This window comes from Protobothrops mucrosquamatus, unplaced genomic scaffold (genome assembly GCF_001527695.2).
Source record: "Protobothrops mucrosquamatus isolate PMUCROS unplaced genomic scaffold, P.Mucros_1.0 scaffold340, whole genome shotgun sequence".
In the NCBI taxonomy this organism is placed as follows: Eukaryota; Metazoa; Chordata; class Lepidosauria; order Squamata; family Viperidae; genus Protobothrops; species Protobothrops mucrosquamatus.
The window spans coordinates 1094330-1109846 of record NW_015386677.1 but is presented as its reverse complement, the minus strand read 5'-3'; positions in this window follow the sequence as shown (position 1 = coordinate 1109846).

The following is a 15517-nucleotide window of genomic DNA, read 5'->3' as shown; positions in this document are numbered from 1 at the left end:
TTGCTGTCTGTTCAATTCTGACTTTGTATGCCTTTGTTCTTAACACTTGATCTTGTGCAGACAGAATTAGTCCTTCTGTCTCTTTCTTTAGCTTTCCTGCTCTTTCTCACTACAGGAAAATAGAATGTGAACTTATTAACACTGGGTATCTTTTGAAAATAATTAAGGAGAATCAGACTTCACACATACATAAGCAAAGCTCCTTTCCGCTGTTCATTATAACATCCGTGTCTTTTATCAAACTTCCACATGTGTGAAACCATGTGCAATTTCTTTAAGAGTCACTTAAAAGACATTAATTATTCTTCAACATGTTAAAATGTTCCTCCACACTTCCTTTCAAGGAGCTGATTGTTTTAGCACTCCTATGAATGAATCTCCAAATACTCACTTTTATTAATACTATAATTCAATCAGTGTTAATTTAGAAATAGTATGAAATAGCAAGCATAATCTGCATCCATCTGTGTTTGTTTTACAAACTGCAATTAAAGTAATCTAAAATAGAAGTGCTGTGGTTAGATTAAATCACAGTTTCATTCAGAAGTAGTTGGATAGCTCTTTTATTTCTTTTACGTAATGAGGCCACTTCTGTTTGTGGGCGTAAAATAATGTGCCAGTATATTTCACTAATGAGGATCACAGCTCCTCCTCTTCCTATAGTATGCATCAAGCAGATAGTACAGCTCATTCTTTCTTGGCCAGCTAGCATTATGAAAGCAAAACTTGGGCAATTTCCATACTAATTATAGCCATAATTGTGAACTTGTACATATTTTATATCATTCAAATTCAGCTTCCAGTACAATGCTACTCCCCAGAGTAGATGCTTTAGTGCTATAATAACTCTCCACAACTATTATTCTATATTTTATATCTTACACATAATACTAGCAAGTGTGAAATTTGTCAGCATTTTTTCTTTTCATTTTATAGTCCATTCAAAATTTAAATAATTCAAAAGAAACATAAAACCAAGATAATGCAACACCTTGTTGTTTAGGAAGATGTTTTGTTATAGAGGGACCTTGGTTATGCACATAACTGAAGGTTTAATCATCCAAGAGAGATTTCATGGGTCCTGATTTGATATAAACATAGTTTTAGTCTAGGAAAATCTGGACAATTCAAATGATTGGGGGGGGGGAAATCGATATTCAGAAAACAGACAGTATGAGAAAAGAGTTATCGATATCTAGCTTTTGTTAATTTGTGGAGCAGTGAAGAAGTGGTAGAAATCAAACATGTTTACTACCTCTAAATTAGCAATAGCAATAGCATGTAGACTTATGTACCACTTCACAATTTTTACAGCCCCCTCTATGCAGTTTACAAAGTCAGCTTATTGCTCCCAACAATCTTGGTCCTCATTTTACTGACCTCAGAAGGATGGAAGGCTGAGTCAACCTTGAGCAGGTGAGAATCGAACTTCTGGCAATCGGCAGAATTAGCCTGCAAAACTGCATTCTAATCACTGTGCCACCACAAATAACTTGCTACAGTTTAGGTAGCAGATTTTAACACTGAAATTCAGTCATGGAAAAAGAAAGTAACTTTTCTAAAACACTGTATTGTATGAAACATAGGTTAGGCTTCCTCTATATTTTATGTCTACAAAGGCTTAAACGGTCCCTTATTTTAGTATCAGTTATAAGACAGTATCTATTACTGCCCCTGAGAACTAACTAACCAGAAGTTAGGTTAGAGTAACATTTCCTACTTGTTCTTTACATCAGTTATCAAAGGCATTGTTGATTTTAGTGACAGAGCCAATGCTAGGAATGACATTTTCAATATGAACAGAAAAATCGTGAGTTCCAATTTATATCATCTACTGCATGGTATCCTATTTTCAAATATTTGTACTCCAAGTAGGTAAACATTTCTAATGTCAAACAAATTTAACTGTACAGTCACAATTTCAGCCCATTATTGAGTCTTGCTTACAGAGGAAACAAAATAAAGACAACTTACACTGACTTAGACAAGGCAAAATTCAGAAATTAGGCAGACAAGAAAATAAATACAAGAATATAAAATTAGTTCATGTTACACTCTTTTAAATGGTAATGGCAAAAAATCAGGAAACATTTCAAATTTCATTGCCTAAGATTTAGACTCTGAGGATTGTTTTGAATATTATAAGGAAACATTGATAACCCCAACTTAGTACTTCTTTTCAATCTGTTCATCTTGGACTTAAAAAAAAAATTCTTTCACACATTTATTTCAGGCAAACCTTTCACAGATTTGCTGATCTACATTATGGCCTTCTGAGCATCCCCTCAGTGAAATTAGCTATGGATCATTTTTCTTCTCACAAGGCCAAAAGACTCCTGTAGGGTGCAACTGGTTTGCCTTGTGGTCTTGGCAGGAGCAATAAGCAGATTCGATAACATTTTTATGGTATTAAAGTTCCCTCAAATTGGTTCATAATTCAGCACAAAATGGCTCTGTCAGCTCTGAGGTGAAGCGGATATCATAATGATGTAGTTTGTGCCCACAGCACACACTACTCCCTAATGAATTAAATATCCTGTTAACAACAAGCTGAAATAGGGTAACAATAAGCCAATATAACTGAAGATTCGTGATGGGTGAAACTCTTGCTCATGAACCATCTACAAATGTCAGCAGCAGGAGTTTAGCCTATCTCAAGATGTTGTGTGATTCAGCTTCAGGATGATTATTTCAAGAGAAAGAATCTTCAATGAATTGCTTGCAAAATATAACGCTTCAATCAGCTCTGTCATGTTTGTTTTCAAAACTACAGTGTTTGTGTGTGAGGAAGTGTGTGTGTGTGTGTGTGTGTGTGTGTGTATACACGCACCCATACATGCACACCCATACTCCCCCGCACATGCATATGTACATATATACATTTTAGCTGAAAGCTTAGAATATTAGGTAGGTCCTATCTATTTTTCCTACCATTGCTATCCTCATACTGTATTCTCCTCTACTTTATATTTGTATGTTTCTATGAATGAACTACACCTGATCTAATTTATTGGGTGTGCAAAGCTTTGAAAGAGTGCATCAGAAGAGCAAGGCTTTGAGCAAATCACCCCATTAAGACCAATTTGTGAATCTAAGAAAGACTTACTATGAAGTGGCAAATCAAATCAAGTGACTCTCAATCTCTTAGTAAAGTTTAAATGTCTTTTGCAAACTCCAGTCCTCCTGTCTTCCATAAAATCTAATGAAGAAAAGCAGTAGGGCTATACCATCTCACAAGGGTCAATCAATTTACCCAAATGAATGGGTAAATCATTTTCTCGAATTGCTCAGGAAAGCTTTGTCAATGTGCCATGCCCAGCCTGGCATCGTATTGAATTTAGTGAGTTAGAAGGGGGGTGGGCGGGTGGACAGAGACACACACAGAGAGAGAGAGAGAGAGACAGACAGACAGACAGACATACAGACAGACAGACAGACAGACAGACAGACAGACAGACTTAACCAGCTATACCAAAGTTCTGGTGATTTTGAAACAACAAAGCACAACATCTTTCAATGTAACTCAGTATGTTTATATAGAAAAGGGTTGACTAAATGGTCACATTGTGAGACACGGCAATGAGAATTGATATTTCATTTGTTTGTACAGTAGTCTATGGTTGTTCCTTTGGAGAGAATGTTATGACATCTATAAACTTTCGGGCAAGATTTAATGTGCTTAGGTGTTAATATTCTTTTGAAAAATATTCCTATTGGATGGAAATTGACTGCTGTCAAGAAAAGTGGATTCTCTATTACCTATGTAACTGTAGCTAAAAGACTTACTCTTCAACAATGAATAGGTAAATATATGATTTCAACCATGTGGTTGCCTACAAAGATAAACTACTTACAAAAGAATGACTAATTGATATAGATTTGCCATGTTTATTATAATGAAATATGGCCACTATACTTCTGTAGGACTATTATAAGTATCCACGAATATATCACTCGTATGTTTTCATAACTTTGAACTTTTTAGATTTATTTTCTCCCCTCTTTTTCTTCCTTTAAAATGATGCATATTGGATACTTTTCCTTTTTTTAATTTGTTCTTTTGTATTCAATTAATAGGAGCAAAACAACACAAAATAAAAGCATCTCAGTGGCCATTCTTTGATGCCACATCACCCCAACATCTCAGAAAAGACAAGTGCTTAATTTTTAAACAGGTTTTGAAAATGTTCATCTTTATATTGCTTTGTATTGCTTCAACTTAAATTTTTACTTGAAACTGCTCTGCATTTTTTTCTTCATTTTAGTTATTTCAGCTTTTAAAAGGAACAGGTACACAATACATTAAAATGTGTATTATGCTTCAATCTTTGACAGTATCCAGTTGAAACTGGGCAGGGTTCATGTCTTCCAAAAAATTACCATCACTGCTCTTTTAATCTAACTCTGTCAAAAAAGTAAGAGTCAACAGGGAATCTTTTGACACAAATCTCAAAGTGCTTTGTATAAATCAATATTGTCTTGAATCCTGATTTGCAAGCTCCAATAGATGTAGCTAATTTTAGATCATAAGTCTCCAGTCAGAGTATATTTGCTTGGGCTTTATATTCTAAAGTTATTGCACAACTATTGTCATGTTGTAGCTGTGACAGCTCAGACAGATTATTATAAAAATAACATAAAACACAGAGGTACATCTAATAAGAAATCCGCAAATTTTCAGGAGTAAGATAAGATAAGATAACATAACCTTTATTGTCATTTTTTTTTTACTGTGGGCACAACGGCACACATCAAAAATGAAATTTAGTTGCCCGCTCTCAAAGTGAAACACATACATGACACACACCAAACATACTATGAACAACTTATGTACAGACCCACATCCCTACATATACGTAGCAAATAAATATTAAATACTGTCCATCTTGAATATATAACGGAAGGAGGAAGCTTGAGAGTTCACAAGGTTAATGCTGTATGGAATGAAACTATGGCTGAATCTGGATATTCTGCTATGGATACCATGAAGCCTCCTCCCAGTAAGATTGAATTTCAGCTTTTGGGGAAAAGAAGAATTTTTTTTCATTATTTAGATGCTACTTTTCAAAGTGCAACTTCTGTGCATATCACAAACATATCATAGGGGGGGAAAACCTTATGGTATTTCATGTCGCATGATGAATGAATGAGTCTCTAAATCTTTCTTTGCTCAGTTGGCACCAGTGTCAGAAGACTGAGAGAAGAGCAAACGGCAGACATAAAACATATAATGTGGAACATCTAGCAACAGAGACATAATTATTTTTGGTATCTATAATAACAGCATTTTCTAAATAAGCATTCAGAGTCATAGTTGCTGTGATACCACAAACTTTACTAAAACTCTTTTTTAGCTGTTCCTGAATAAATAGTGATGAGTTTTAAATATTGGAATAGTCCCTCCAATATATTAATTTTCCTTTTCCAAAACACAGGGATGAAAGTTTTTAGTAAACAAAGAATATAGCAATAGCAATAGCACTTAGACTTATATACTGCCCCATAGTGCTTTACAGTATTCTCTGAGTGGTTTACAGTGTCAGCATATTTACCGAACAATCTGGGTCCATATTTTACCAACCTCAGGAGGATGGAAAGCTGAGTCAACCATGAGGATCAAATTCCAGACTATGATCAGAGTTTGCCTGCAATACTGCATTCTAACCACTGAATTTACTGACATGAAAAATGACATGATTCAATGATCATTCAGGATTTGATGACATTTTGAGCAGATTCAAGATTCCCGATAAAACAAGTTTTGTCCATAGACCTTAATGAGGAAGCTTCAAGATGCTGCTTCATTCTTCTGGCAGAAAGGAATGAAAAAGAAACAGGGTTGGTAAATACTTTAGTGGATATTAATACTGCTAGGTTTTAGCCAAATACATTCAAGGGTTTTAACAATAAATAAATTGTGGAAGTACTCCCCTGTACCTATTGTAGGGCATGATAGAAACCACAGTACAGACGCCTCCAAATTGCCTAATGTCTGGAAAAAAATAATTACAGAACAGTTGGCTGAATAATATCTATTCCATCTTAAATTCCAAAGTTTTCAACTCGTCTAAATATAAACACTTATTTTTTTTTACTTGTTTTTCTTGGATGCCATAATCTTATGCTTTACTTGCTTTCATCTCTGGGTTTTCTGAGGTACCATAAATGTTTGGACCTATTCAAGAAGGACCCTATTAAACCAGGTATTCATGAGGTACAGATTAATGTTCACCAGCTTGATTTTTTTCTGTTTGTAACTCAAAGAAAGAAAGAAAGAAAGAAAGAAAGGAAGGAAGGAAGGAAGGAAGGAAGGAAGGAAGGAAGAAAGAAAGAAAGAAAGAAAGAAAGAAAGAAAGAAAGAAAGAAAAATCTTTTTTGCCCTTTGCAGATGATACAGTTTTGTTGGGTTTTCTAGAATGTCAGGAGCCTTGCATAATTGCTTGGCAAACTTGGCTTTCCCTACAAACATCTCTTCATTACTGGTGGAATTGATTATGTCAAGATTGTGGCTTGTTGGTTATTCTTGGGTGTTAAATAAATGAGGCAGTAGAAGCAGGGTGAAAGAATGAGATAGAATTACATAAAGGTGAACAAGTCACAGTGAAAGTGATATTTATATCCTATCCCAGTTCTAAAGGTTTCAAACAGTCCCTGAAAGTATTAATATGAGACCATTCATTGTCACCAAGAGACTTAAATTTGCCTATTTGTTTGCAGAATTTAAAACTAAGACCAGGTATATGACTTACCATTTGAGTAATAGCTTATGGCTGGCCATATTAAAGATTTGAGAGCTGAGAAAGTAAATCAAGCCAAAAGTAATGCTAGTCTTTCCATCTCTACATAGCTCCAATGAGCAGAGAGCTCAATGAAATGATAAATCTCATTGGCCAGCCACTGAATCACCATCAGATTTGCAAAAACCTAGGAAGGATTTGAGATATTTTGATTTCATGTGAGTAGGTTGTTCCTTAAAGCAAGTCCTGATTTTGATTCACCATTCTGATTTAATGAGGTGATCTGATCAAAGCTTTGTCAAATCAAATTACCTATCTGAAGCTTGACACAGATCTATAGGCCACCATTTCACTACGAGGCCTGGTGATGCTATGGTTGGAATGCAGTGTTGCAGGCTAACTCTGCCCACAGTCTGCAGTGCTGACGGCTCAAGGTTGACTCAGCCATCCAACCTTCTGAGGTAACATTAGGACCCAGATTGTAAAGCACAATGGGGAAGTATATAAGTCTAAGCGCTATTGCTATTTTATCTCTCATATCCCACCCTTGAGTTTATGTCCATACAGAAAGAAGAAATTAGCTTGACTGAAGATAACTTTATTTATTTATTGATAAAAGACAACTAGTTTTGTATAATGGTTAAGGCATTAGGCTAGAAACTAGGAGATCATGAATTCTAGTCTCTCCTTACACATAAAGCCAGATGGGTGACCTTGGGCCAGGCACTCTCTCTTCCTAGGAAGGAGGCAATTGCAAATCACTTCTCAAATCTTGCCAAGAAAACTACAGGGAAATGTTCAGGCACTTGAAGAAGCTAGCTTGAAGGCACAAAAATAAATGCTATTTATCATTAAACCAATAGTTAAGCTTTGACTTCCATTTCCTATATTTAATATTCATCTTCCTCATCCCAACCCCCCCCCCCATTTTTCCAAATAAGTCAGCTTTGTTTCTGGATTTGGTTTTCTTCCAAATACAGTGTTAATTTCTATTTGAAAAGACACAAGTAATTAAGCTAAAGGAAGGTAGACATATTTTTTTTTTGCCTTGACAACCATATAAGACTCTCTGTTTTACTATATTATGCTCCTCATTAATAGTGAAAATGCTTCACTTCACAAATCAAGAAGTATTTGTCTGTATGGATATTTGAATTTATATAGGACTGCAGATTGGAATAATAATTCAAATGCAACTATAGTTACATTGCTTTCATTAAACACCATATCTTGAACTGCATACTATTGAATTTTTATAGCAGCAGAATTAGTTCAGAACTTCAAATAAAGCCATTGCAGTTTAGTTTACCTACGTCTTTTTCACAAGTAGGAATGTGTATAAAAGTATTTACTTGTCTTGAAAGAAATCAAGTCTTGCATTATGCTATTTTAACCAGCAATGATTCAAAATTCCTTATCTGGCCATTGTTGAGGTTATATAAAAATCAGTTTCCGATCTATGCATCTCTCCCAATTTGTCTCTCAAGCTTCTGCTCTCCTACAGTGATTGATACTTGTACCATGGAGTGTATTTCTAACAATAATAGTGTTTCTTTGACTGTAGATTCTTACCTGCTAATTTTATCCAGATAGGCAGATAAACTCTCTTAAGTACCATGTGCAGCTAGAGTTCTTTATTCCACTTCAGTACTATTAGGCAATCTGTTAAAAATGTCAAACAAGGAACCTTTCATTTGACATTTATCTCAACAGCCATAATGTAGTTACAGATAAATGTCAGATGAAAATATAGAACTGTATAGTTAGAGTCCCCCTCAATAAAAATAAAAGCAAATACAAGGTTTTTCCTTTGATATTCAGGCAGTTTGAAAGGATGATGTCCAAGTGAGGTGCTGCTCTAACAAAGGTTAATAGCTAAAGAGCAAAAACATAACATCTGAAGATGACGTTGTGTGTGGGCTTCTAAGCTTTTCATAATGCATAAGTACTGGCTATGTTTTCTTCCTTCCTAGGAGTGTTGCCATTCTAATAACTCTTAAAAACTGTGCCCCCCACCCACCAGGTGGTTGTACATGACAGTTGCTTAAAAATATTTTTATTTCAATGACCATATTGTTCCTGTAAGGAAATCTGTCAGTAAAGTCCTTTTCATTTCACTTTCCTACTCTCATTTTGACCTGCTTTTTGGGGGGCGGGATGAGGGGTTATATAAAAGTATCCTATACTTTTTACCCATTGGTATGTGACATCATAAAAACTTACTAGAAAGTATAAAGGCCCTTCAGACTGTTCTGGAAATGTGAAACAAAGAAGTGTCATTTTAACAAAATGAAATTTATTCTGGGAAAAGTAAGGTTTTACCCTTAGGCAATGCACGGGTATAAAATAGATAGTACATGGGTCAATAGCAGTAACTGTGAGAAGGATCTAGGGGTCCTAGTGGACAATCACTTAAATGTAAGCCTGCAATGTGCTATAGTTTTCAAAAAGGCCAATGCAGTCCTAGGCTGCATCAACAGGGGCTAGTATCAAGATCACTAGTACCACTTTATACTGCTTTTGATAACACTTGCAATACTGTGTCCAGTTTTGGTCACCATGTTATGACTAAAAATATGTTATGACTCTAGAAAGAGTGCAGAGAAGAATAATAAAGATTATTAGGGGACTGGAGGTCAAAACACATGATGAATGGTTGCAGGAACTGAACATGTTTAGTCTAATGAAGACAAGGACTAGGGATGACTTGATAGTAGTTTCTGATATTTGAGGGGCTGCCACAAAGCACCAAAGGGCAGGACAAGAAATAACAGTTGTAAACTGATAAAAGAGGGAAGCAACCTAGAACTAAGGAAAAATTTCCTGACAGTTGGAACAATCAACCAGTGGAATGACTTACCTTCATAAGTTGTGGGTGCTCCATCACTGGAGGTTTTTAAGAAAAGATTGGACAGCCATTTGTCTGAAATGGTCTCCTGTTTGAGCAGGGAGTTGGACTAGAAGAACTCCAATGTCTCTTCCATTCCTGTTAATCTATTGTATTATACTTGCTGGACTAGTAAACAGGCTAGAAAAATTTGGATTCAAATATACACAGTGATACAAAGAATTTTAAAGATTAACATTTAACTTAAGCCAGGAATTTTCTTGTATGGGTTAATGGATAGACAAACTAGAAAAGACTTATGACCAACTATTTTTATACATGGTAACTGCAGCAAGATTATTATATGCACAAAGATGGAAAGACTCTAAAATACCCACAATGGAAGAATTATTGGTGAAGATGACAGAATTTGCTGAGATGGCAAAATTTACTTCGGTGGTTAGAGAAAAGAGAACTACATTTGTTGATGACTAGAATCCTTTATAAACTTTGAAAACAGAAAAAAATGAATTTGTGATTTATTGGTTTGATGATTAGAAAGGATAGCATATGGAGAGAAAAGATCCATTAAAACCTTAGAGAGAGGATAAAATATAAATGCATGCATCACTGCTGTAAAGACATTTGGTTCAATTATACCTTGTCTTTCTTTTTCTTTTGTTTCTTTGTCCTTCTTTCATTTTTTCTATTTATTTATTACTTTGCTTTTATATTAATTTCTCTTTCTTAAATCTATTTTTTTTACCTTGTAAAAAACCTCTTCAATAAAAAATATTTTTTTTAAAAAAGTATTCCATATTTTACAAATATCCTCTAGTATATGCTCACATGCAAACCAATATTTTGAAAATAACTACATTATTAAGTACCAAATGCTATTGTCTGAACAAAAATTAACCTAAGATGTTTTTCAAGTTTTTGGAGACTTTCCGTCATCGTGAGAATATTAAACAATGCTACAAAGTTAACTAATAGGCTAGATAATTTGGACAATTGTAGCAATAACTACTATTATTGGCATTACTCTCAGTTTAATCTCAATTTATTACTATTGGCATTGCTATCAATGCTAGCTAATACTTTTGCCATCAGTGACGAGAATGGTAGAGGATTTGGTTAATAAGGTAGGTAGTAATTTTTTGTTTTCTTCTACTAGATGTAGACTAATACAACATCTTCTTCTGAATTGTAAAGAAAGTACCATAATCTCTACAAGCATGTTGAGATGTGTGAAATGAACAAACCAACTGTTTATAATTGTGAGGGAAATAGGGTATTGATGTTGAACTTGTAAATGTAGATGAGGAAGCATATGATGCGTGAAGCATATGGCGATACATATGTATGAAGTTTAGCTGAGCATACGCATCACAAAAGAGTGATGTGTGATGAAAAGTGGATGATGAGAGAGAAGGAGGTGCAAACTATGAAATAAATAAACCAAGGCAAACAAAATCTGGGATTCTCCCTTCATATACCTATTAGTATTTCCCATTAAGCAATATTTATCTAATTAGTACTATTCATGAACTTCATGCCTTTCTTGGGTTTATTTTATTTGATTTTCTACTACCATCCTTATAGAATAGCTTCTATACATGAAAGTTACAGAAGAAAACTCATCAGTTGATGATAAGTTATCATTTTTGATAACATAGGAGACCACAGGGGAAAAATATTTCACAAGCGTTACTACTGTTCATACTATTTGTTACTTTTCTGTGCATATAAAATTGATAAGGCTTCAAAGTCTCTGAAGACTTTTTTATATATATATAAAAAAATCTGTTACCCAGAATGTTCTATACTTATGTTACAAATCTTGGAAATAATTGAAGTCTTCTGATATATTCCAATAAACATGCACCTTGTAAAATTAAAGAGCATACGATTGAGACCTCTTACAGGAGAAGTCAGCCCGCCCCCAGAGAAGGAAATATTTAAAAGGCAGAATATTATATTTCCTCAAAGGATCTTAAAAAGGCAGAAACTTCTTCTCCTCCCCCCCCCCCAGCCAGAAATCCAGGCAGAAGCCAGCTCTGTAGAAATGCAAATTCAACAATCCTTTCAGAAAGGTTGGAGCCAGGAAGCTAGAAGCTGATGAGATTAGAAAGACAAAGACCCCTAAAATGTACATACCCCACCCAAACTCTAAAAATATGACCTTTAGGTCATAATAGGATTAACCCACCACCATCAGAATACCAGAAAGGCACACTGAACCTCAGGTCAAAGTTCATGCCACAGGAACAACTCCAAACACAAAAGCCCAAGAAGGTATAAAAACCCATCACTCCCTGCTCCATGTGGTTAGCTTTCCCAGAGTCCTCTGTCTGGTTCTACTCTTCAATAAACTACAACCTTCTTTCTAAAGCAGTCTCCATTTTGTTTATTCCTGGCTTGGACTGGACCCTGATGAAGATTTTGCTTTCAACAATTTAGGAGTAAGATCAGGAATATTTTATTCTCTTATACTTTCCTCTGAAGCAAGGCTTTTTAGATTTTTGTTAGTTTTGTTTTTGATAACACTTGTGATAAACCTCAGGGGCTGACAATACTATTACAGTACTCTTGAGAGACAATGCAAACTAATAATGGAACAGTATTTTTCTCTTAGAAAGACATGAGCAAACAGTGGATTTTATTGGACTATATAATCAAACACAGCCAAATTGTGTAATTATCAGGGTCTTCTCAATGGGGGGTGTTTAGAAAGTATTGCATCATCAGAACAAATGCACATGTATTCATCATATGGAAAATGGATAGCTAGCTAGCTCTTCTTTTCATAAAGCAATAGTTACCAAAAGGATGAAGAAAGTTTCACCCTAATGAAATCAAATATAAATTGGATCCTAAAAATGAAAGCATTAAATTGGTGAGATTTATATAACCTAAACATTTCTCTCTTTTTAATAAATCCATTTTTAATAACCTTTAGTAAGATCTTGGTTTGGGGGGGGATTGAGCTGTGAAGAGCTTAACACCAGTGGTCAAGAGAATAGCCATGGGTTCTTGCCCCAGATACTTAAGTTCCACCTACAGTTTGAACCAGCATATATTTGCTTCAGATAATTCAAGGAATAAAGAAAGGAATAACATTTCACAATGACATTGGTTATTATTAGCAAGTACTTCACTGTTTAGACTTTAATTTTCTTTCTTTCCTTCCTTCCTTCCTTCCTTCCTTCCTTCCTTCCTTCCTTCCTTCCTTCCTTCCTTCCTTCCTTCCTTCCTTCCTTCCTTCCTTCCTTCCTTCCCTTCCCTTCCCTTCCTTCCTTCCTCCCTCCCTCCTTTCCTCCCTCCCTCCCTCCCTCCCCGATTGCCAGTCTGTCTTCCTACTTTCCTGCCTCATACAGTATGTTTTGATGTCAAATATAGCTAAGGAGATCCAGATAACTTCTTCTAATTATAATTTTTCTTCATTGGTTTTGTGAAAGCAAGTGCTAATTAAGTCATATTAGCTTTACCTATTACATATACAGTTCTGAAAAATCCCTGAATTGCCTCTTAATTCCACGAGATTCCAATCTAAAGCAATTTATCACTTTTTTACAATTAGGTTACAAAGTGTAAGGCTGCTTCTTGTCACCTGGATCCAATTATACTTCTTTTGTGCTGCACAATGCATAACAGTTCCAAATAGCTACTTGCCACTATTGCTGTGAATCTCTCTTCCCAACTGCATTTGTTATAGAAACACATTTACTTGGACATAATTAATTGGTTGGGTTTTTTTTAAAGCAGCACTGATGCTCCTGATAAAGATGAAATACAGCAATGTAGATAAATGGTATCAACTACTCTGGAATATATAATTAAGGAAACAGCTTAACTTGTCTGGCAATTATTTGTGTAGCCCAATAGTAACATGGATCAGGTGCTGTGGGTCAAGGACCCATTCATTCACCGAGATTATGTGGTGAGGTTGAACCATTTACCCATCTTTCACTCCTTGCTTGAGGTTGTTTTATTTCTATATTTCTTTCTTTGTTAAGCGGATAAAATGAAAGGGGATGTGCTATATACACTGTTTCGAATTCCCAAAGGAAAAGCAGGATGAAATCTAATGTAAGAGATGTAATAAAATGAAACCTTTTAAAAGTTGTTTTTAATTTTCATATTAAGTCACTGACCATCTGTTCAGTTACTTGTAATGTTTTATATCAATAAAAATCTACATTTGAATTTTAAAAAAATATCAATATAATTTTATCCAAAGCTATAAAAGTTGCCAATTCTATATGCTTTTCTGATCTGGAAGGTTCTGATTTACAAGGTACACAATTGTCAGGTATTTGAGAAAATGAAATGTATATACAAATGACATTATAGCTCAGTTTCAACTTCAACAAAGGGGCATACTCTTTCAGGGTTAAAACAAGGTCCTCTTTTTTCCCATAATTTTTAGAATGATGTCTTAATATATTGTCCAAAAACTTTTTTGAAGTTTTAAAAACCTTAATTAAAAACACTGAAACTAATTAGATTTAATAATTTTTGCTCACTCACACGCTTGAGTTCCCATTTGCCTATTGCAATGCACTGAAAATAATTTAAAAAATGGCATGTCTGCCATACAAACTGAAAATAATTTCAAAAATGGCATGTCTGCCATACAAACTATTCCTTCAGTTGTTGTGCAGGTTACAAATACAATAATAGCCAAAATATCAAGTACTATGTCTAGTAAGTTCAACAAAACGATGTGTGAACAAAAAATTCAGCAATCTGGTGACTAAAATTATACTTGGTGTGTGGGGGGGGGTTGCAACACTTTTATTTGGAACTACCATTTCTGAGTTACAAAAACCCAGGCTAGCAAAAGAAATACTGTGGTCATCTAGAGCTGTCAGGGTTTTGTCATCCCAGAAATGGTAGTCATGGCTTATTTTTTTTTATCTCTTTTTCTATTCAACTTCTTTGTTCCTATGAAAATAACTTCAGAAGATAAGTTAGAATGGGTTGGAGTCCAGTGATTGTGATTGTTTGTGTACTGGAAAGTATTTTTAGAACTCTGGGAATTGTTCATTTTTTGGGGGGATGCCTGTCTTTATTGTTTCTGTAATAATTTTATTGCTGTCAGTATGAATTGCCCAAAGTTATGGCATATAAGATGTGTGCTCATGTAAGTCTCATAAATATATTTTCATTTTCTCCCCCAATCACTAGATGCTGATAAACATTTAAGTTCCAACTTATGGACACAGGGTTATTGCCCCATTGTGTGTACCATGAAAATTGTCCAATAAATAAGGCTCTCCAAAGTTTCAGCGGGTATCTTGATTCAGTGACCTCTGATGGGTTCATTCCAATTAAGCTTTGGGAATTAAATATGGTCCACATCAATTAAATAGATCAAATCAAATGGCTTCAAAACACTTTGAAGGGGTTTTTTAAAGCACTGTACAGATTTAAATATTTTTTCCCCTGTTTCTGCCATTGTTATAGAAAATATACAATGCTTCAATTTCACTACATATTTGCAAAGACTAGGGAGGTTAAATGGTATGAGCACTGAATTGAAAGTAATCACCTCATTAAACTGTCTGCCTACCAGGGCTATTTCAGAGGAGTCTAACAATGTGGATTTTATTCATTTATCTCTCTCAATTTCTTTATTGTGGCCAGCCACAAGTCCTTGCTCTTTCTTGGGTTAATAGAATACATCACTTTTTTGCTGGCCCTGTCAACAAAACTGTGAGTTCAATTCAACTCTCTGCTCTCTGAATATATACTTAATATATACTCTGCATTTATACTCAAGAACTAGCACACAAACCTAGATCACTAGATCTAGGGGGGGCGGAAGACCTGGCCTGGAGGACTCGGCCTGGAGGACTCGGTGGAAAATCTGGCCTGGAGGACTCGGCCTGGAGGACTCGGCCGAAGATCTGGCCTGGTGGACTTGGCCCACGGACCCGGCGGGGGC